This window comes from Argopecten irradians, unplaced genomic scaffold (genome assembly GCF_041381155.1).
Source record: "Argopecten irradians isolate NY unplaced genomic scaffold, Ai_NY scaffold_0031, whole genome shotgun sequence".
Taxonomy (NCBI): Eukaryota; Metazoa; Mollusca; class Bivalvia; order Pectinida; family Pectinidae; genus Argopecten; species Argopecten irradians.
In genome coordinates, this window is record NW_027187498.1 from 74,528 (window position 1) to 100,544 (window position 26,017).

The 26,017-nt window shown below is 34.2% G+C and overlaps 1 pseudogene; it reads right to left on the reverse strand.

The window, feature by feature from the left end:
- Nucleotides 1-327: 327 nt before the first annotated feature.
- Nucleotides 328-25,612, reverse strand: LOC138311484 (histone-lysine N-methyltransferase NSD2-like; annotated as a pseudogene).
- Between the last annotated feature and the right edge of the window lie 405 nt (nucleotides 25,613-26,017).

Below are 26,017 nucleotides of genomic sequence, written 5' to 3' on the forward strand. Positions count from 1 at the left end.
ATCAGTGCCCAGATACAAGCTTTCTTAACCGAGCATCAGTACCCAGTTACAAGCTATCTTGGCTGAACATTAGTACAAAGATACAAAACTTTCTTGGCTGAAAATTAGTATCCTGATACAAACTCAGTGCCCAGACATTATACTAAGCTTTCTTGGCTGAACATCAGAACACAGATACAAGCTTTCTACAACTGCAGAATTATTTGAAGGGCAGCCAGCGATTTATTCTGTGCAAGCACTTGAATAACAATTGCTATAAAGTTCCAACAATTTGATTACCACAATATGATGAGCTTAATGTGTTTTAATGAAGAATGAAGTCACTGATGAAAACATACTTTTTATTATGATGCAGAAATATGCATGCACAGAATTACACGAGGTGATAAAAGTCTATGCACATGATAAAAATTTACATTTACAAATTTTCCATTGTGTACATGTCATGTTGATTCTGACTGAAATTATCTCTATTATCAAAATATGGTATATAGTACATCTTAATGAAGTTGGTTACATGGTAGAAGTATAATTTACAACATTGATGAAATAGTACAAATACTCTTGTTGACACAGTCAGTATTCAATACCCAAAATACCCCAGGAAATATGATTACTAGTAAACATTGCATGAATAGTTACTTTCATTTTCCAAAAATATCCTTATAATAATCTGGTCCATAATTTTTGTTTATATTTAAATGTTGAAGAACAAACTTCATAGCACCAACCATATTTCAAGTGTTGGATAAACAATTCTATTTCATTTTTATTCTTTTTTAAACAATTTATAAATCTTTCTCGGAGCCAATAAGATAAACTATCTCATTTATTTTTGAAAACACACCAATTATAGAATATGGATATTCATATGGAGAGAATTTGATGGGATCACTTAAGCTACATCTGTAGTGCTAGGATGAAAGTTTCCACCATTTCAAGGATACATGTACCAGTGTATTATAATTTTCATTGAACGCTTATGAAGAGACGTTCTTTGTAAAACATATTCTCTACCGGTTATTTTCTGTTCCAACGATACAAAATGACAGATAAATGTACCACAGGTTATATGTACATTGACCGACCAGATCCACATCTTGGTGCATCTCCCTCTAGCTGCTCTATGATAAAAGGGCACCTGCTCAATTTCAACCAGACTGTAACAGACAAAGTGGGCCAGCTGAAATCTCCCTGAATGGTTCTATATTGATTGATTCACAAACAAATCTACAACTACTTTTGTATACAGATCATTCAAAGGAAAAACGGATTAGGTTATTTATTCACATGATTTTGTCCCCTTTGCACTTCAACATGCTTTCATATAAAGTTTTTATTTGTAATTAACCATGAAAATATTTCTACTGTTGGTCTATCACAAAGTATGAAAAGTTTACTTCATACATGTACTTCAGTATGAACTTGCATGAAACAAAATTTAATTATCCCCATTAGTGTTTGACACTTTAATACATGTACTTATTGTGGCTAAATTTCCAAAGCTTCACATTAAAATTTCATCACAAGACAATATCTAACCACAATGATGTTAACATCAGTTTCCTTACACAAATAATTTGTACATATATACATCAATCGTATTTACATATTAAAATAATCATACAAGACTTAAATTCAGCATTGGTGTAATATCATGCCACTTTATATATTTTACTTTTTTCCTGTATACATGAGCCCCATAGATTAATACTGTGTGACTAGCTATGTTAAAGAATAGATAGAAGGAAAATTAAAACAGAACTATGAGAAAAGTAAAAAAAAATTTACTGGATAAAAAATATAAAACGTGCATGGGCTAAAGTCCGTTAATTTTTTCCCCAATTTCATGCTTTTCCCCCTCTTTTCACCAAACCTTTTATAGGAAATCCTTAAGTGTAGGCCATGATTCTTAGCTTTCTTTTAAAAAGAATATATATTTGTCAAATCAACAGAAGTTATTTTTTGGATATAAAATTGTGAAAGAAAAGATTGCATAGCTTCAATAATATATGTCAGTTCAAATTTGGTTTTTCAAAAAAAAAAAATTAAAATATAGCATAGAATCACAAAACCCAGATAATGTTTACAATAACAAATAAACGAAAAAAGAAACTATTTTCTAAAATAAACATTTGATACGTAGTAATTCAAATTTAGGTTAAAATTGTACAATCCTTTTAAACAATGATGAAGTGATTCCTGTGTACTTAATTGATCTGTGGTATGTCTATAACAAGATTGGAGAAACCGTCGTCATCACTATCATCAAACATAGGAGCTACAGCCAGAGGGTCAATCTTCACCCCGTTGACTTTCCGTCCCTCCACACAATCAGCCTTACGTCCTTTCTTTCCTCCCACTTCTCATGGTCTCATTACCTCCTAACTGTGTCGTTTTCGGCGACTGTCTTTTTTGTTTAAGCTGCGTTTTCTGTCAAGGTTGGTGATAGCTTTATGAGGAATGTTTACAGCAGGAAGATTTTTTGACATTGTTTTCACAGCTTTCTTCGCCTCTAATGGTTTTGAGGTTTCACCTTTTCCATTTCTCGCGACTGCTTGCTGTAGAATGATTACTGTTCTCAGCAGTGGTCTCTGTAAGTGTTTCGTTAGCCTCGCCAGTGTCTGATTGGCTGTCTGAAACTATGGAGGAAGCACAGCTTGACGAGTTGACCTCTGTATCATCGTGGTCCAAACATAACAGTAGTCCATTTAATTCCACCAGGTTGTCCTCGGTATGGTTCTGACAAAACGAGTTGGGACATTCCTGGCACATCTTGACTGCTACTTTACCGCACGTATCACAGTGATGCCACGGACAGTACCAAATCCCTACAAAAGACAAGTAAATCAGTCAAGTTCTGCCATCTTACATATTCCTACAATAGACAAGTAATCACTAATTTCAGCCATCTTAAATATTCTATAATCAACGTTCATGTATATCAGTTCTCTAGGCATCTTAAATATTCAATGTCAAGGTCACAAATCTTGTTAACTCTTCACTCACACCTGCTAGATGCAATATTAGGTATACTGACCTTTTTATATTGAGAAACAAGTTGCTACAATATTTCAACATATTTGATTCCTATGACTAGTACTGGGAATCAGACCTACGTTTTTCCTGAAAGTATTGCTAGAATTAGAATGCATTTACTGTGTTTGTACAACTGTAACTCTTTTCATGTAATTATATATATATATATATTATAGTTGCCTTTTAATACCACTTTTATATGATACCAAATACTAGCATATAACAAACAAATGTAGAACTTTTTGAATATTGATAGTATTGAAAGTGACAAGCTTTAAATCAAATAGTTTCTAATGTGCCCCTTGATTGACTGATATCAAGTTTTAGAGACAATCATCCCAACACACTACCAGTGAACCTTGATTAGATTCACTAAAATTAGAAGATTCCTAGGGATTCTTATTTATTAAAAATTACATTTTTTTTTATCTTTTTCAAATTTTAGCTAAATTCCCCCAAAATCCCAATCTACCTCTATATTTTCTTTCCCAAAATGAGGTAAAAAAAATTGTTTTCTTGAAAGTTTGGAAAACCACTGCAAGGAAGTACAAGAAAACTGACCATGTGGAGGTTTTGTTTGAGTTTGAGAACATTGCAGATGATAGACTTTGGACAATTTGGTTTGTCACACATGACAACTTCACCCCCTTCACCACACCGGAAAAACATTCATCCTCATGTTCTTTCTTGATATCCATCTTTATCTTCTTGGGTTTCCTTTTCTTCTTCTTGGGATCAGACGTCTCCTTTCTTTTCTCATTAGCCACAGCAGCTGCCGTCTACAATAACAACCAAGAGATAAGTATAGATAAATTCAACAAAAATTCAACACAAAATCATTCATGAAATTCATCATAAAGACTTCTAGGAAAAGAAACATATTCCAGCATTCTCAAGCTTCATATGAAAGATGGATTAATCCAGCTTAAGTGGACCCTAACCAACATTATAATCAAAGTGTTCAAAAACCAAATACCCAAAAAGATACTGGCTCATGGTCTTTTTCTATCATTGCTGAAAAATCTAGAAACCAAGTGTAAATTATGTTTACCATTAATTCCCATATTTATGATGTATGAAATATCATAATTTAATCACTTTAAAACCAAGTCATATTCATGCTGTCATGGTCATTAAAAATGTTAGTTTAAAACTTGTGAAGTTACTTTACCTTATACTATGCCCTGCCACTGGTCAGTAAAATGTGTTTTTAAACTTGTGAAGTTACTTTACCTTAACTATGCTGCCCGACGGTCGAATAAAATGTCCTTTAAACTTGTGAAGTTACTTTACCTTAACTATGGCTGCCACGGGTCAAATAAAATGTTTTAAACTTGTGAAGTTTACTTTTACCTTAACCATATGCTGCAATCCTACGGTCAAATAAAAATGTTTATTAACTTTTGAAGCTTAACACTTTACCTTAAACTATGCTGCCGACTGTCAATATAATATTTTTTAATCATGTGAAGTTTTACTTTAACATGTACTATGGCTGCCTCGGTCAATAAAAAGTTTTTAATCTTAGTGACAGTAACTTTAACCTTAAGCTATATGCCGTCTGTCAATAAAATGTGTTTATAATTGTGAAGTTAATTTACCTTAAACTATGCAGCCACGGTCAGTAAAATGTTATTATCATGTGAAGTTTACTTTTTACCTTAATCTATGCAGCAACAACGGTCAGTATAAATTGTTGTTATTAAAATCTTATATTAAACACCATTACCTTAGGATAGAACACCAAGGAATCCACTGCAATTAAGGTGCCTTACACAACAACAAGACAGTGCTTAACATTTACCACTGGACATCATCGCAATGTTAATAGTTAATAGGTTAGCTCCCACGAAACCTGGAAATCCATAAGATGATTTTCCATCTGAAACCATATTTGTCATTCTTGTAGTGCTTTTGTTTGTTTGTTTCTTGTATCCACACAAAGTTAAAAGAAATGTTAATAAAAAGATAGGAAAAGAAAATAGTTATTTAAGAAATAATTGGTAGACTAATCATGAATCGGATAGTTTTCAAGAAATTCTTTGGTTACTTGAATGACCCCATGGTCTTTTAAGAATTTGGTTTTTATTTTAATAGAAGACCATACTATCGTTTTTTAAAGAAATTGTTTTGTTACTAGGAAGGACCCCAAAGAATGTTTTGTATACAAAAAGAACCCAAACATATACAGAAAAGTTACGGACACTGACTACATCCTACAAAGGACTCAATCTATAGGAGTGTGTGATAAAATATCCAGATGATTTGTCGTTCAGTTGAAAAGAGAACCAACACGCACATTCACCATTGACGGGTTCCACAATTGTGTTCTCGCAGATTCGGATTACATGCAGTGATTCATGATAACCGAGACAGGTTGCCCATTGGGAACAGCATCTATCAATTCTAACAACACTTGTGCAGTATTGGGTGTGAGTATTCAGGTTTAAAAAAAATGGCTGCCCATTCATCAAAAAAAAAAAAACTAAAATTTACGCATTTTCTAAATTTGTGTGCGAAGCTGGGGCATGCATGACCCAAGTTCAGTAATTAGGCTGAGTGTTGTCTGAACATAAATTTGTTTAAGCAAAATTTGGACTCCACTGATTTCAATTTCAATGGAAACTTTTAAATAGGCCATATAATTTGTGTGCCCTATATGCAGCAGTTTGGTAACCAAGTTGAGGTAAGTTTTGGGGAAAGCTGACAAATCCTCTCCTCCATAAGAGAAATGATTTCACTCCACTTACCTGTTATTATCTAGATGTTTATTTAACATGTATGACATTAACAAAGATGTATCCTCATGAGCCTGAATTGATTACACTCTCTTGGACATCCATGTTACGTCCTATACGATCCCCCACATAATCGTTAACCAACTGTCCCTGTAACACACAACTGAGTGATTTTAAATCACCACCATTCATCCATAAACATCAGTTATCTCCCTTTGAGGGAATGGTAATTGATTTGTTACTTCATATTATCCGTGAGAGGAAATTCACGTACGATTTTCTCTGATAATAGTATGAATGTAATGCTCACAAAATACCTGACCACCCACAATCCTTAAACCTATCCACAAGGGGCAGATAATTCTGTAATATAGAAATACTGAGAACTGACAAAAATCCTTCACTGTGTATTTAACAATATGGATAACACTCTATGTCAATTGTACTTCAGCATTTAAATATGAAGAAACATGTGCACTCAAGAGATTGTCATTGCTATAATACCAAAAGGTGCGTTATTGTTTAAATTAATTATGTAAATTGAAAGAGGCTTTGAACCATGTCATTTGCTGTTAAAAAATCTACACAAGAAAATATAAAATATCTCTCACGCTTGTGCAATCAAATATATTTTACCCCTGAAAATTACATATTGGACTTGGTTAAGGACTTTGATTGTTGAATAGTCCTAATTATCGACATACAGGACGTGAAAAAGTCAAAGAAGTTATAGAACAATCCCTGTCTCAAAGTCATTATCTATGTCATCATGTCTACATATTTTGTTTTGATTTACTCAAGTTATTGTCTTGTTCTTAGCTACAAAATCTGTACATGGAAATAGACAGTGATTTTCTTTCTCTAGAATATCTATATTATGTTTTTATTATTGCTACAAATAGTGGCCAGCTTCACACAGGAATGTCTCTTGACAAAGATATATTACTGATCGGACATGCACTAGTAACTTTTTAATATCTACTAGTGTTTTCTATCCCCCACAGGCCCCTCATGACCCACTGCTGTCTTAATTGGTTCTGGGAGTAGGGACTAGTAGCGTTTCTGGAAACGTTGGTTCAACGACACTTATTTTTCAGCCCTGGACAGAACTGACAGTATGACATTCTCATAGCATCAACATACGGTTAATGCAATCTGTTTCAACTGCTACCAGGGATTATCCTGGTCTGGTCGCCACACCCACCCCCCCCGCCATCACAAAGTGGAATCTCGGACAATATCTGCCATTGTTTTTTTTATTTTTTTTTTTTTTTTTATTTTTTTTTTTTTTTTTTTTTTTTTTTTTTTTTTTGGGTGAATCTGTACACAACGCCAATGGTTATAATTAATGCAATTAGTGCAGTTGAATGAAGTACAGGCATTACATTTATCTTTTAGAAATAAAAATCAACAATCACACTCTTAACAACTTGACAAGAGGGTCTGCATCACTCCATCCTGGACATCTTTATATGAATATGACTGTCCATTACAGGATGCATCCTACAAAAATAGTTCCCCCGTGTTTAGATCAGTTTTCTGATCTTTTAAGGAGAAGTTTAGTGATTTAAAGTTAACTATCCAAGTGACAATTCAACAAACCAGGAATGGTTCTTGGTCCCTCAGTAAAGTTTGTTCAGTGAAAAATGATATTGTCATTTTGTGGGCGACAGTCCTTCGAATGCTTTCTGTTTTTACAAGTTGATATCGATTGGCTGAACACAAACCTCTATGTAATAAACCACCTTGGATACAAAAGTCAGAAGCTGATTTTCACAATTGTACAAAGCATTTTTGTGATAATACTGAGCAATAGTATTTCACTTCTTAAAATAATACATGCTATCTGGCTTCTTTCTATCTGTATTATTAAAACAATGTCATTGCTGATATATTTTTTTTAAAAGCGGACAATTCAGTATAAGTAGAACTTTAAAAATTTGTACATAAATCGGAAAAATTCCAGATCTAATGGGGAAAAAATTAGATTCAGTTGGTTTTTACTGTGGAAATGTTCGGAAAAGCCCATGGTTTGCTTGAATAAATGCGTGTGAGAATCTGTGTTCAAATGCCGTTGCCTCGCTGTCCGCCATTACCACATTGGTGGCAGATCGAACCATCTTGTATGCACAATCCCTGGCCCTTGCCTCTTAGAGTAATGCAAACTTTTGTCTAGAAACTGCTAAAATTAGATCTGCCAGTAGGTTTGTGGATACCTGTATTAGGGTGAATTATTCTTGCCCTAAAAATTCAATTTTAATTCCTCCTACAGTGGTTATGTAGTTCATTTTGTTTATATGCTGCGTGACTTTGGCTTGGGATTTGGATGGAAGTTAAGGTACACTATTGTACCTGGCTTAATGGTAATTGATCAAAATTTTGTACATTACAACGATATCAATTACAATACAAAACAATGAAGTGTTGGTATTTTGGTCAATATATTATGTATTTCTTGTTCCGTAAGAAAAATAGAACAATACATATGATGCCATATTATTAGCTTTTTGATTATGTATTAGAATTAGCCTAGATTGAATTGTCTCTTTAATAATAAGAGTGCATTTCCAAGAAAGCTCTTTATATCCTTACAACTTAAAAATATATAACTCCCAGCCATACACACAAAATCATTTATCGATAGGCAGTCTAATAATGTTGATTCAATATGTTCACAAGTTTAAAAAACTGTCTTGTTTTCGTTGCCCTACTTTAATGATATCTATATGGGGGCTGGTTTTCTAGTCCGACGTTTTGCGTTTCTATCTTATCTTTTGTTCTTCCTGGCTTAGTTCCACAAACTTTGATAATGCTTCAATTGGATTCTTTTACACCTGCAATGAGAACAAACAAAGATTACCAAAGATTAGGAAAATACAAGAAGAGGAAGCACAAAGTAAGGATAAAATTACCATGTGACTGAATGGGACTAGGAGGTAACATTGGAAGAGACCAATCTTTTAATCTTATTTAGCTACATTATTAATTTCTATTTCATCTTTTCTGTCATTTCTGTGTTTTTCTGTCATCTTGGAGTCAGCTTACCTTTATAGAACACCCTGTTTTGCCAGGTGCTATCCAAGGCTCGACTCTTTACTTCCCTTGTTCGTTCCTTCTCTTGGAATGATGAAAATACCCTGTAGGAGAATGGCAAGACATCCATGAAAACAGAGGTGTACTAATTACATCAGGTAAATGCAGACAATAAAGCTAATAGTATATCTTACTCAGTGGGTCCAATTTACCAATTAGGGGGTCTTTTCATGAGTTCATTTTTATCTTATTGTCTTGATACTACAAAGTCCCTTAGCAAGGTTAAGATTAGTTAATGTCTAGGAATTCTGTGAAATCTTTGGCAACACAGAAAAATAAATGGAATTCTAAGAATCCTGTTTGAAAGTTTCACACAGGAAAATAAATATTTTGCCTCACAAGCTGTTAATATAATCTTTGCCCATGTGTATCCAAAAGTAGTCATGGGAACCTGAATCGGACAGGAATTTGCCCAGACTTTTTTCTTGGATATTTAAAGGCACATTATGAGGACAACAAATTAGGCCACCATCTAGAGTAACAGAACAGATTATAGGAATTCTAGGTTTTTTCTAATCAATTCTGTGACACAATCTTTGGCAGATTTACACAGCCAAAAAAAGTGTAGCCCCTCTTCAACAGTAGGTTAGAACCAAAATTTTATAAGCACAGAAATATTTCCTTACACGCAAGTATGTTACATGTATATTACCAACATCAAGGAGAAACTTCAACAGAAATGAAAAATACAATATAACATGAATCTGTTTCATGTGTGTTCATTATATACATGTTTTTACAGTACTATTTTTGCGTATCTACCCCCGGGGGTAATCAGAGCCAAAATCTTTTGGTTTTTTTGTTTTTTTTTTAATGTGATTATGGAAAAATTTGGTCAACTATTTTTAAACAGAGAAATGCAGAACTCTTTTGTAGATGAACATTTACAGTTTTATATGTATTTAGTTGCCAAGTTTCACCCAGATGATATCACCATACAGTGGTCTTTTGCCGCGAGCACAAATCATGACAGTACCAACTGCCCTCAGGGGTGGGTCCATCTTGAGGCAAAATTTATACAAGTTCTGTTCAGCTTCACAGCACAGCAGGATCCTCCTCTGGAAGATACCCATAACATCACTGCTTAAATGGTTAAAAATGCTACAATGTAAATCTAACATCCAATAGCAAAGAGAATTTTAAGAAATATCTATATTTTAGGCTAGCTACCGTATTTTTTGCGCGTATAGTGCGCAGGTACGTTTTTGAGTTTCATTTTGGAAAGGAATAATGGAATACTAAGAATCCTTTTGAAAGTTTAGGTACACAGGAAAATAAATAACTTTGCCTCACAAGCTGTTTATATAATCTTACCTGCCCATGTGTATCCAAAAGTAGTCATGAGAACCAAAGAATCGGACAGGAAACTCACCCACCTGGTGACTTTTCTCTTGGATATTTAAAGGCACATTATGAGGACAACAAATCTCACCTGGCCACCATCTAGAGTAGAACAGACAGACTACAAATCAGGACAAGCAGCAGATAAATTGCAGGTTTTTTTCTAATCACCTTATCATAAAAAGGATACAGAATTATAACACAAGTTTTACATTGTTTATTATGCAAAATGCATTTTTCAGATTTACAAAAATTTTTTTCCAAAATATTAGTTTGCCAAAAAAAAGTGTAGGTATAAGTAACTCTTCAACAGTAGGTTATAACAAAAATATTTTATAAGCAACAGAAATATTTCTTTACACGCATTGTATGTTACATGTATATTACAAACATCAAGGAGAAACTTCAACAGGAAATGAAAAATACAATATAACCATGAATCTGTTTCATGTGTGTTCATTATATACATGTTTTACAGTACATATTTTTTTGCGTATCTACCATTCGTAATTAGATATCTTTTGGGTTTTTTTTTTTTTTTTAATGTGATTATGGAAAATATTTTTCAACTATTTTTAAACAGAGAAATGCACTCTTTTGTAGATGTAGTTTAACAGTTTCCAGCATGTACCTATAGTTGCCAAGTTTCACCCAGATGATATCACCATACAGTGGTCTTTTGCCGCGAGCACAATCATGACAGTACCAACTGCCCTCAGGGGTGTGGTCCATCTTGAGGCACTCAGCATGGAAAGCAGCCGGACAGCTCTCACAGCACAGCAGTGATCCTCCTGTGGAACAGATACCCATAACATCACTGCTTAAATGGTAGCAGAAGATGCTCAAAAATGCTACAATGTAAATCTAACATCCAATAGCAAAGAGAATTTTAAGAAATATCTATATTTTAGGCTAGTTAATATACTGACAAACGAACAAATGAAGCTCAAGAAATCTTTAACTAGTATACCGACAAAAGAACAAATGCAGCACAAAGAATCTTTAACTGGTATACCGACAAAAGAACAAATGAAGCTCAAGGAATCTTTAAACAATAACTGGTATACCAACAAAAGAACAAATGCAGCACAAGGAATCTTTAACTGGTATACCAACAAAAGAACAAATGAAGCTCAAGAAATCTTTAAAAAGTTTTTTATCAAAGCTTTACAGGCATTCCTTCCATGGAGATAGTGACAAAATAAAACGTCATTGATGTATACGAAAAAAATATCTTAGTCCTGTAGTATTTATCTTGGACCTTCCATATTTGGCCTTGTAAGCATCCCTGTCCATTTATGTGTGCTTTCTATTTAACACTTAGTTCTGGCCCCGATTTCTCGAAACAAACTTAAGTCAAAAACTGACTTAAGTCATAAATTTTCATATAAGTTACATAAGGAGAAAAACTTAAGTTTTGACTTAAGTCTGCACTTAAGTTTCGAGAAATCGGGGCCAGATATTCATTAAAAGTAGATTGCAAATATGAATAGCATAGTTTTATTATTCAATTTCATTTGTATATTGATTTGTAGTTTACTATATATAATATTAACATTGTGAAAGGTCTAAATTTGATCCAAAAATGTGCCCCCACAAATTTTCACTCCCTAAGCACTTACTTGATAGAATACATATATATGTCGGTTTCAAGATACCAAAACAACATTTGTGAAGTACAGTAGGAGCTAGTACCTCTGTTACAGATGAAGCACCAGCTGAGGTTTACATGACTGTGGTGTCGCTGGGACGGTAGAGGCTGGAAGTGTTTACTACATAAAATGTTGTACCCTGGTAAGATCTCGCTACCTGCTGCTATACAAAACTCTCCTACATGGTATGCTGTCGGACACTGTATACACCGTAACAGTTTACCTGGATGGAAGAAAAAGAATTTTAACATACATCTAATAGTGATTTAAAGATTTCAGTTATAAGATTTATGGCTTTCCAGTTGTGAACCTGCTGAATGATTTCAGATTTAATTGATAACTGTATTGTTTTGTTTGACTTCTTCATGTCTGGAATAACTAGGTCTGCTGACTAGGCTTCTTTTCATACTCTGCTTACTGAGTTGTCCAACAATATGATATTGTGCTACAAGGCTTTATATCAAAAGTCAATATTTTGATACACACTATGCAAGTATTTACTTTGTAGATGTCCATCGTATTAACAATTTTGAGATAAATATATTAAAATTGATAACCTTCAGATAAAGTTCATTATTAATATCAGAATATATAAATCATCTGTCTTAATCCAAGTGACTATGTCTACAAATAATATAATAAAAAGTATATAACATTAAAGGCCCACTACCTTTCCGAAACGGCTTATAATTATTAAAATGGGAATGTAAAACGAGACCGATAATTTTGAAGAGTCACAAAAATTATTAACTTACCGTTAATACTACACGTATCATCACCTTCTGAACAATTTTATTAAAATAAATAAAATGTTAATTTTCATAACGCGGGTCGTTTTATGTTTCCCGCCGTCGTCCTAAATACTGCGCGGTAGTTGACTATCGCTGCGCCAGACGGCAAAATAGCGAAATGGCTCTCCTCTGTTTTCATATATTACGGGAGAAACCATGCATATTTTTGGTGTTGTTACCTCATCTTATGCCATCGATATATATTTTCTGATGTTATAAATGTTTTAACGAAACCTTTATGTTTTAATGCGGAAAGGTAGTGGGCCTTTAACATTTTCTGTAATATTATTCCTTTTATCTATCTGGATTTCACAATGGATACCAAGAATAATTTTGGCACCTGCCACCACATGATTTTGCAGGGATCCAAATGTGGTTTTTTCCCCTCGTGGTTCTTTCTTTTCAATTATTTGACAACACAACAGAAACCTGTTATCAATAGATTGATGAACTTACCTCGGTTACTATTCTTGGCACTCGATGGATTATCTATAGTACATGTAGCACAACAATGTAGTGGACACACAAGTCCTTTACTTTCTGTCCGTACATTCAAACACTTATTTACACACTCTTCATGGTAAAATTTTCCACATGCAGGCACAGTACAAATTTTTGTCTCTTTATCTGCTTTCTTGCAACAGAAGCACGTATGGTTTCCTGAAATGGATCCAAAAGAATAATTTAATACTAGATACACAAGAATGCTTCATTGGCACACAAATTCGATGAAGAGAATGAAAAGTAATTTCTGTATAACAGATTAATTGAAATCATTTCCAATATAGGATGGAATAGTCAGCGAATAGCCAATCTGACTTCCTATGACAAATTTTAAAACAGTTTTCAAAAGTAAAAGCCACGGCTTCTTTGTCAATATGGAATGAAAAAGTATCTGAATAAACAAGCTTTATCAAAATTCAGAATTTGCAAATTGCTGAGTTATCTGACTTACGTCATGTGTTTCGTTACCTATACGCAAGGGAGCCAACTCTGTAATATGCAAAGATGGAATTCTCAAAAGTAAAGTGTGAGCTATGAAAGAAATCATTTCATTATTTACCTGTGGTGCACTCATCACATTTAAATACTCCAGATGGGGTCACACTTAGCCCGAGACACTCCTTATGAAAACTTCCTTGGCACTGGCCCTCACAAATAAGTAGGTCCCCGACCTTATGGCAGATCTCACACAGAGTCTCCTTCACCGCAGGGGCACGGGACGACAACTTAAATATCTCTAACTCGTACTCCTCTTCAGGTTCTTTAGGCACCACTTTGGGCACTGGTATCACAGGTTTGCTTTCCTCCTGAAACGATGATCACATATTCAGATTTGGTGTGAACATTTTTGACAGAACAGCTCTGTCGAAAAAAGAATATTTGGAGATTAATTGCAGCTTGCTGCACACTACCCTTGTTCCTTTTACAGTCAAAATATATGCTTTGGTACACAGATAAACATATAGGTATCTAATATGGCATATTCCTATTCCTATGTCATAGGTAAACTTAATTTGCGAGTCTCTCTAGAAAATGTAGAAGATAATATTAACTTCAGACCAAATCTCAGTTATTATCTCTCAAATACCTGAGTGTCTGTGTTGCTGTCTGTGTCGACGGAGGATGCTGCTGACTTCCGTCTCCGGCTGACTTTCACAGGAACAGGTGTTGCGGTCTCCTCTTGTTTCACCTCTGGCACTGTATCACTGGTTTTCTAAACAAAACCACCCATGATTCATTTTCTTTTTGCTGAATTGTTACAAATATCGCATAAGTCTAATAGAAAATGCTTTAAAGAGACTTTTTTGGAAAGGTATACCACAGATATAAACCTTCCATTTTAATTTCTATAAAGAGCTGTTTTTCGTTAATGCTTTTTTCTCAAGAGTTCATTTGGATGCAACTTTCAGGGAATAAAGTGATCATGATCTTGATATTAGTAGTATACACATGTTATATTGAAGTTGAAACATTCAATAACAACTGAAATACAACAGGTTTTATTTTCTCTCTGCAAAGCATGTGATGAAATTGTAAGAGTAGGAGATGAAATCTAGAGTAGATAGTGGTGCCTAAAACATACATATTTACATATTAACTTTTTGGCCTAAGGAATTTCCTTAAGTTACGGAATGTTGATGAAACTGGGCCTGGATACTCCCGAAGAATAAGCATTCTCCAATTCATCAACAATACCTGTCATACAGATCCTTGTCTAATACGAGCAGTCACGATCTTTACCTTTAGTCACAGATAAAAAAGATATGATTAGATCCCTAGAAACCCTACCTCTTGAACTGCAGTTAATCCTGCGATCACATTGTTAATGGTATCATCTAGAGTGGACTCTGGTGTAGCAGCTCTTCGCAAAGATCTTGTATTTGTCTACATCAAAAGCAAGAAAAAGCTGTGTCATTTAAAGGAAATAACAACTAGTTGTCTTTTTACTTGTTTTCTGAATATTGCTGTCAATATTCTAGTTTGTATCCATGTCCATGAAATTTGTGTGCTTTAAATAGGCTTTTTTAATAATCTGCATTGCCATTGATAAGAAATACAAAAAAGTTGCTATTGTGGAATTGTTATCACTTAATCACCTTTGCTTTTGGTGTGGATTTTTTATTTGATGAGTCAGAAAGCTCCTCTTCTTCCTCTTTTTCTTCTAACATTTCCAGATATTTGGTGGTTGGTTTAGAGATTCGGCCTGATGCCATCTTTCTCTGTGTTTCCGGAGATCCTGAAATAAATTGAAAATATAAATAAATTGATTTCACAAATATATTTTAATGCAGTTCACATAAGCAAGAAAATAATTGCTTCCAAAAATTGTACTCTGAACAAGAACATCATTAATTCGTACCTTGCTCTGCAGTTGTGTATGAAGTTAAAAGTTCAATAAGTTCAAATGTTTTAATGATCTTGTACATGTATAAGAAATCTTGAGAGGCCAACAAAACCATTATTATAAGTTGAAAATGTTTCCACATCAAAAAGTAATTTTCACAGAATGAATTTATACTCTCAACAATAAGTAATTTTTAAAGGGATTTATACTCTCAACTAAAAGTAATTTTCAAACGGATTTATACTCTATACATTACAGTTTAAGCCCATTGTTAGGGCTGTGGATTGTCTAACATGTGGCGATCCGATCTGATCCACGATTCAGGGTTGACGATTCACAGATCTGACCACGAATCACCAGTTAGATACAAGCAAAAGATTCAATTGAAGTAAAACTGTTTTTATTGATAATAAAACCAATTTTAGTAGTTTTACATTCCTTATCATTAAGCAATAGAGTTACAGGTGAAGTACAGCAGGATTCAGTCACTGTAACTGTAAAAAAATCAAATCATTTGAATTTTGAAATAACATCATCTCAAAAATACTACTGCACATCAATAACGGCATGAATCAAAGTCAAACCATCTGTGAACAGGTACACCACAGGGCCATGTATAGTTTCTATATGAAAAAATTCTTATATGTATTTCTGGCTATTTTTTCATATAGAAACTATACATGGCCCTGTGGGTACACTGTATATAAATTATCATGGTAAGGCATAAATTACCATATCAAAACAATTCATTGTTACTTTTATCTTGGTCAAATACAGAAAAACATTGAAATTAAGAAAAAAATTATTTAAAATCTATAAGAGCAGTTACAATTTACTTTGGTTCTAGGCCTATAGTTTTAATCAGGTGATTTATGATTTTGACTCATAATTAGCCTACCTTTCGTTTTTGACATGGGGTTCACATCTACAGTCCTCAGTCGCCTAATATATATTCGTATTTTTAGATATTTCCGACCCGTAATGAAAACGAAATCGTTAATAATCTTTTACATCTCTAGAAGTCAATAATTATGTTTTTATCATTATTATTTTATGAAGAATTCACAACATTGCATCGAAGCTCGGGTACGAAAATAACATGTTGCTAGCTTTACTTCACGCAGCTCTTGTGTACTTCCGGTCTACTTCAAAGTAAAAACATTGATGATATTCAGACTTTAGTGTACATTCCTTCACATTTTTGAGCTATGACAGCATTAAAGAAGGTATTATTGTTTTGCTTTTGAAAGATCGCGATCCACAAATATCAGGAGTAACGAATATTCGTATCCGATCTTTCTCAATAATTCGTGAATACTCGAGTACTCGGATACTCGTTACAGCCCTACCCATTGTGTTATCAATTTTGTTTCTGTAACTATTTCTCTTGCACAATATTCATTTTAAAACAACATTACCATTAACTAATTTAAATTAGGGCTGCCGCGGTTAACCGGTATATTGGGGTATTGCAATACACCACCAAAAAAATATTGTACCGCGATACAGTTTACCTGTACCGGTTTTTTACGATATATCTAGTTCATAATTTCATTAATTTGATATAATTAAAACATCCTGTCATTAAAACAAAACCAGCAAGTTGTATTTGTTTTCCTTTCCGATAATATGAAGCCATGTGGGTATCCCTTTCGTTTTCATTCGATTCCGATGTCGGTCAAACGTTTGTAACTAACGTGTATAATGTTCAAATGATTCAAACATTTGCATGACGTTGAATATAAACAATATGACATTAGGCTAGTTTCTGAAATATTATCAAGTTGATTCGCTCCATCAATCAACAATACTGGAATATATAATTCTCTTAACACATTTAAGGTCCGCTGAATACATTGGCTGCAGGGATTTTGCCAGCTATTTCAGGCTTCATCGTCCGCCGCCATTTTCGAATTCCTACACGTGTCAAAACAACACTGCAAGCCGATCAGCCCTTTGAAGTTTAATCACGATCGTAAGCGTATTTTGCCAGGACAATTGTACGTAAATTGTTCATTATTTAGGTTCAAAAGTGTAAATATTTGCAGACACTATCATGTTTAGATATTGTATTATTAGGTTACGATCGTCTGTAGTCTAGCTTTTTCACAGACTCGTAATTTTTACAAAAACCTCACATTTGAACATTTTTGTTACTCAACAACATGGTTGAAATCGATGTAAAACTACATAACATAGCACTGTATGTTTGTATAATGTAAAGGGTGTTTTTATTATGGAATATATACAAAATAAACACCACATATGTTAAGGTCAAAATATTGCAATATATATCACAATACAGTTGTTGTGTATCACAATATATCGTGGTACGCTTCTGCCGTATCGCGGCAGCCCTAGTTTTACATGCTGTTCAGAGCTGTAAGAGAAACCTACCTTGGTCAGATGTGAACTTTGACCTGTATCTAGCTTTCTGTTTTTTACTCATCATACACCACTGTTGTTTGAGATACGACATCAAAGCTGTATCGTCGAGATCAGGATGCTCTTCTTTTGCACTGTCTTTATGATGTTGAAAAAACACATCAAAAGATCCGTCCACACTCGCCTGTCTGGGTGATATCAAGGGTTCACCCACACTTGCTGTCTCAACTCTCTTTCGCTTAGCTGTATTTACTGGTTCATCTTTCTCCACTTTCCTTTTTCTTTTTCTTGTATCTTTCAAAGAATCGGTTTCCTCTGTCTTAATGTCAGTAGAAGCATCGTCATTATCAATTGCTTTTTTACTTTCACCACTGTCTTTTGATTCATAGATATATGTAAAGTGTTGTTTACGTTCGTTCCTCGACATCGGCAATGCGCCTTCTGCCTCCTTTATTGCTATATTCCATGCTGCCACACGACTGTTTCCAACCTTGTATAATTTCTCAAGTTTTCCTTTTTCACTTTTATTCGCATTTTTTAACAATTCAGCTTTATGGTCCTCATATTGTTTTCTACCTTGAAATTCCATAATGCGTGAAGAAAAGAGCCATCCTCTCTCTTCTTCCTGCCCGAAGTACTGCACATGATACAAACGAACACGCTCTGGAAAAAGAAACAATCGGCATTACTTTCTTTTCTTTTTAACACTTTGATCACACTCATGTTCAAGGGATCTAGATCTTAGATAAATAAAAGAAACTAATTATAATTATCAGAACACAGGCAAGATGTTTGTAATTCATTTTGACCTGAAAACAGCTTGACTAGAAATTCACCTTAAAACAACATGAATTTTTTTTATGTAACTTCAGGTCAATTTCTTACCTTTAATTGACATATTTGCTCTTTTTGGATAAAATTGAACATCTACTGACAACCTTTTCATGGAGACTATTTTACTATGCCTACCAAGAGTTTCACCTAAAATTTAAAAGAAACTAGAAATGTCTCAAAGACTCAAATACTTTTGTTTTCAAATGAATTGGGATGACATTTAACAGGCTGACATTGGCAACACTGTTTGATGGTGAGACAGAATTTTTTTATATGAATTTAATTTGTGGATGTTACTTACTATTGAATTTAGTGTAGAGACCCTGAAAGGGATCGTAGGCTACCATACATGGCCACCATGGATGCCCTGGCACTTTGCCCCACAGAACATCACCAACTAACCATTGAGCTGGCTTCTCATTCTCTAACTTCAAAGCTATATCTGAAGGTACCTCAGCGTTTTTCTCTGGTGTTTTTTTCCGTGAACTACTAGCAGCTGCCTTTGGTGATGTTTTCTCTTCTTCATCATCAAAGTCAATTTTCTTAGGTTTTCTGTTTCGTTTACCCAGAATGACAGTTTCCTGGAAGATATTTTTATAAGACTGCTTTGCTGCTGCTGGTTTTTCAGGGGAAGGTTTTGATTCTGTGTTATCCCCCGTCTTCTGTGGCTCTGTTGTACTCTTCCTTTTACCAGTAGAAGACTTTCTACCCTTTTTACCACTACGAGACTTCACCTTGTTTGCATCTTCAATCTTATCCGCGTCGGTCGACTCCTCGGTTTTGGCTACATCCCCAGTACCTGAATAAAGAAGAATGCAGAACTTTCATCTGTGTATACCTTATGTTCTGTTAATTTATACCAGATACTGTACCGTGTAAACCAAATCATTTTCAATGTGACTTAAAGATGCTCCACCGCTGACAGAGCATACATGATATTCATCATTTAAACAATGATTGGTGTTTAATCATGTGTATATATGCCTAATTAACACAAAAAAAGATACAAAATAATTTATTTCGCCTTTGGTGCATACGCAATCAGCACTACATTCCATATGTGATATAGTGTCACAGATTTTTTTCTTGATGCAATTAATTATTTTTCATATTTTTAACTTGAAGTAAAATTAGAAGCTGAAACTTTTCAATGGTGGTAATGATGTAAAGTAAGTAACTTTTGTAACTGAAGAAAAATACCCAATCGTCTGTTCCTGTTTTTGATAGTGAAAAAATCCCATTTGTTAGCGGTGGAGCATCTTTAAAGGGACAATTGATGAGGCTCATTCTGTCATATAACCAAATCACAAGGCAAAATATGACATACTCATATATTAAACAAGAAACATTGATAACTTTCATGACATTGTTAAATATTTTGATTGATACTGTCGAAATTCCAAATCGCTGATCAATACGATTAAGCAGGTACAACATGTAGGCTGTACCCATACCTAAGCCAAAGTCAATCATGTTAAACAAATGCAATACATGACCACTGAGTAGTTGATGAAATTATTTTTAGACAAGAACATGCATCTAATAATATAAGGTAATTACACTACTAAAAGAGAGATTTGAGTAGTTCTAGACAAATTTTTTGTTTTACTACACTTGCAAGGGCCGGGTTTCGGCATACAAGACATCCGACCACTATGTGTAATGGCAGACTGTAAGCGAGTTTGACCATTTCAAATACATTTCACTACAGTGGGCTTTTCTGGCATATCACAGTAAAACCAACTAATCTAATTTTTATTAGAGCTGGTTCGTTTTCGATATATGTACAAATTTTAATGCTCTCTTAGACTGAATTGTCCCTTTAAATAAGCCTCATTTTGTGATAGAGTTACAAGTGATAAGGATTTGTTACTGTCCCTTAACACTACAAAACACCACACAAGACGCTTATGAGCCGGGAATAAAAACATATTTTTTCAACAAATATTTGTCTTATCGAGTCAAATGAAACACAAATGCAAAGCATAATAAATTTCACAATGTCCAATCCTTGCTTTAAGAATGGAAGATTAAGAAGAAATTTTTTTCATCAAAAAAATTTCATGTAAAGACAGCCCGCTTCAAAAAGTAAGATGACGAGGATAGGTCACTCTGGGTTTTGGCTGAATACTTCGCGAGCGCTTTTGTGTTTGTGCACTGTTTGGGAGACAACCAATTTTTCTTTGATATTGCCGGTGCAAACTTTGATATAGCTTGTGGATGTGAGGGTTGCTGTCTTACTTTCTGAAGCAGGCCATCATTACATGATATGTCATTTAGTTTTAATGAAAATTTATGACATTTCTTCAAAATCTTCAGGCCTTAAAACTTTACATTGGTGTTTCATTGGACGTGATATTACAAGTACATGTATTTGTTGAGAAAAATGGGTTTTTTTTTTTATTCCCAGTTCATAGGCATCTCACGTGATGTTTAGTGGTGTAAAAGGACAGTGACAAATCCTTCTCACTTATAAATCCTTGGTCCTTGCTATAGGTTAAATAGAGGATTTTTATGAGTGCTGAGACAATCATAAAGCGTCATTTATAATTTATGATATCAAAACTATATGCGACATCATAATAGATTTATTACACATGTCTTACAATATTCGTGACATGGCTGGATGGGCCAGCTATGTGATAAATAGCCTTATAGATTTTAGTTTTTTATTGAAAACAATTGTGACAATTAATATACCTGGGCTTACGTCTCCAGCTTCCTGTACACAAAGCTCCGTTTTCAAATCTGTGTCCAACTGCACCACTTTTCCAGTTCCCTCGACATGTAAAGTTGCCTTAACATCTGGTACACATTCATTACTCTCCCTCTTGGCGCTGGCCTTGCTTTGTGCTATCTTGGTGCTCCGTGTTAAGTTTGCAATCTGCGGTAGATGATGTCTAAAGCCAACAGTAGTGCCAGCAGACTTAGTGGAGTCAATGACAGAATCAACCAACTCCACTGGGGATTTACAGTCTCCATTAACAAGTGGCTTATCCCCAACTTTCTGAGTTGGTGATGACATGTCAACATCCATGGTCCTCTCACTGTTGTAAGATTACCTTTAAAAACAATAGATACATTTAGCAAAGTCAACATGCATCATCTTATTATTATTGTTTATCTGTATTGACGTATTAAACTATACATTTCAAACGTCAATGTCATGTTGTTGTGAATATTGTCATTAATTTCAAAAGCAAGTCTTCCTATTGTTTGGGGGGATAATGGCAAAACATGAGTGTTCATTTCAAAACAAAAATTGTAAAATGTAAGTTTTCAATATACTCGTAGAGTCTGAGAAAAATTGCTTTGGACTTTTTCAAATACTTTGAATCTTACAGAACCTTCGAGTCCTGCACAAGTTAACAAGGTCTAACTTGCACAGTAAAATATAATTGATGTGTATGTAGATAAACTAGGATTTTATTTATTAGGTGGCTAAAAGTGTGGTGGTGTCAAAGGAGACATCAGAAAGAAGTCAGTAAGGAAGAAAAGAAAAGATCCTAAATTTAGCCATGGTTTATTATCATGTGCCATGGAGCAGCAGGTATAAATCTCATGCCCTCCATTTATTTTCAGGGTCGTTGTATAATAACATGTACATACTTCTTTTCCATACGGTATCTTCTATTAATTTATCTAAAGGGACATTTTAATCAGGAACTACATTGAAATTTCAATTTACCAGGAAAATAAACCTCTTCTAAATATAAATTGGTGTAGCTGTTATCACTACCATGATAAGTTCATATGATGCGAAAAATTTGAAGCTTTCTCTCCGCCATTACATATTGGGGGGCTACATTGTAGGCTGAACCCGAATCTGCCCAGTGGAGTAAAGTTATGTCTGTCTAAAACTACTGTATTTTACCTTTTTAGATGTATGATGTGTGAAAAGTACTTTTTGTTAGCAAAAGAGACAATTAACAACTCACATGTAGCTTTTTGTTGTATATGCGAAATATGCGAACCTTACAGGAGTCTGGCTCTGTTATAACGTACACATCCAACCTACTTCCATCGTATAGCTATATGATCTGGAATTTCAATGCTATTATCAAGATTCTTAGTAATAATGTGGAATTTGTCAATATTCTGTCTTTTGCATTTCATAAGGAATATTTGCTTCATGGGTAGGTGAAAATAGGAGATTTCAGAAAAGATGGCGTGACGTCACAGAAAGTTTACATCCGGGTCCTCAAAGGTACAAACACAGTATGTCGACTTATAAAAACAATAACAGTTACGTACATCCATGCTACACAATCGATACTGTGGCAAAAGTATTCACTTTCATAATTGCAAATTCTGATTTTAAAATGGTTTCTTATTGTTTAAGAGGTTACAGACATTTATATTTTTATATTTACAATTGTTTGTTGCTAAATATATTTCTGCAGATTTAGTGTTGAAGCCAGCTTGCGAAGCAGTGCCGGGTCGACACATCACACTACCCGTTTTTTGTTCACACGTAGACATCCATGTTGTGAAAAAGTTATGAATAGATAATTGATTGTATTGTGTCATGTTTCTGTTGTACATGAAAACGCTGTGCACAACACTATCTAACATAACGAAATGTGGACCATATCTGGCCAGACCACGGCCGCCCGCTCGTGTATGGCTTCGTCGCTAGTAGATCACCGCAGGCCACAGCATTGTTGGGGAAATAAATCATATTAATAATTACCAACACTATTATCTCAATAAGGACTTGTTTAAGATATATATATTTTGTTATTTAATATGCACATGTTGTTTTAATGAAATGCTCTTGTATCGTAACAAAATTACGAATAGTAATATAGGTGTCGATGCTCTTGTATCGTAACAAAATTACGAATAGTAATATAGGTGTCGCACGTACACGTATGTTATGTAAGGCTGCCAATCTCAAAAAATAAAAAGGTGAAATCATTCAGTTTTAATGCTGCAGATTTCATTTTTATTATGACATTTTCAGCCGCTTTATCCCATAGACTGCTGTGTTAGTCTCAAATTGAAATATTACTTTTAGATGATTTGAATACGTATTAAGTAGACTTCATTTAAATTGATATAAATTACAGATCGTAGTACTGTAAATGCCGACCAGGATACATTGTGCATGGCTTCAAGAATCCTAAATACTTAAAGTTTTGTTTAAAAATATGATAAAAAGAGCCTACAAACCGACTCATTTGTATGTTATAAAGTAAATCCCAAAATTGATGACAAAAAATTAACCAAAATACGTAATTTTATGACACTGAAAATGGACGAAATTCTGGTTTTCAGCTGAACTGTAATGGCTGCCGTGGGCTTGGGGTAATCTACAAACAAATGTTTAATTTTGCGCTAATCATACATCGTAAGGTGTTTTATCAAGTAACACTTCGAAAACAGTAATTGCTTATAATTACATTTTGGGGGATTTTGAATTTAATTTGTAATTTCAAGTTGATGTTTGCAATATATCCGTCAATGTTTATACGTAATGGCGACCGTGTTTTCTCGTAGCGGTCAAAAATGAAGTATAAACAGAGTAAAATATATGAATACCATATGTTTAAATTTGTATATTATTGTAAAATATTTTTATTTACACCTTTTGAGATTAAAATAACGCAATAGTTCTCGAATTGCCGACTATTTATTACAATAAAATGTAAACAAACATCGCAAGCGATTGTGTTCCCACAATGTTTATGTGTATAGATATAAGAGTTGTACCTTTGAGCGCCCGGATGTACCTTGGTGTGACGTCATCGCCATCTTTTCTGAAAACTCCTATAACTGCTTCATAGAATTGTCCCTTTAAGACCAGATTATATATATATTTGAAAAACAAACTGATAAGATTACCTTAATCTGTGTACTATTTCTAATATTTATCATACACTTGATATGTAGTTACAGTTTTGAGCTATGGTTACTGATAAATTTGCAAATCATCAACATTCTTATCAATTGTCATCATCTTTTACTAGTCATTACATGGCTTTCATGCGTTCTTTTGTGTATTTAAGGTTATACATGTAGGTCAAGTATGATTCCAATCATTGCTGCATATATGTAAATTTGCTTCTTTATTAAATTGGCAAAACGAATTTGCTTCTTATTCCAAACATGAATTAATAGGGTTAACAGCTCGATTATAAATCTTAAAACTCTTAACTTCTTTTTGACTGTAAACATAACACAATTATCAGATAAGTTAACCTAAAATTTCCTGGTCAGCTTCATGACTTTAACAACACAGCACTGCAGTGAATGTGCATGCTTTTGCCAAACTTGACAATTTTTAGACCTATATGTGGCTGTTGTGACACATGTGTCCTCCCACATGTGTTGCCTTCAAAAAACCGTGCTCTACACACATATTTGAGGACATTCTCGTGTAATTTCTGATGTTATCGACATATGCAGGAGATAGAGACCAAAATGGCAAACCATAACAAGTCCATTAGGCCTATTTTGTTGACAAACAACACCCTATTTATAATCTTCCGAAGATGAAATATGATTCTAAGAACCTTTCACTAACTTCATAAACATCTCAGATCGCCAAAAAACAGTTACCCAGCGTTGACAAAGTAAATACGATGCCCACCGAGAAAAATAATAACGGTGGCTATCCAGCAGCACAATAGACCACACTCATACACGAACGCACTTATGGCTTCCCAGTGTGTTCGATTGATATTTTATCACATTTATGTGGTTAAAATGGAAATTATAGTTCATTAGACAAGGCAACAACTACAGAAAGATTAAAAATATCCAGAACGACGCGATTACCATGAAATATACCACAGGATCTTCATACAAGATTTGCGGCAAGCTGTTTTAGCTCCACCGGAAGAAATACTCTTTCATGCTTCGATTTACCTCCAAGTAATGTCGGTAACACTCGGCAATATTCGGCGGGAAAAATAATTGAATATGATTGGCTATCGAAAACTTCGGGAGATTCCGACAACATTTCAACATTTCAAACGGCGGGTAATATCGAAAGTAGCTTTAGGGTGAACACTGAAGACTTGAAAAGACAAAATACATCATTTTATAGTTTTGAGAAGATTGTCTTTCGTTTTGTATACTTATGGTAGAAAGGAAATTGACTCAATCTAGATATTGTCACTTGGGTATTTTTCCTTACACAGGAAAACATAGGTTTTATAGGCCGGCCTATGGAATGACTAAAATATTGACATTTGAAAAATAAACATAGACCTATTAGAAAATTACTAAAGAAAATATAATATGACTGAAGGCAAGGCCTTAAATGACGCAGCCAGATGTTTCAGTAAT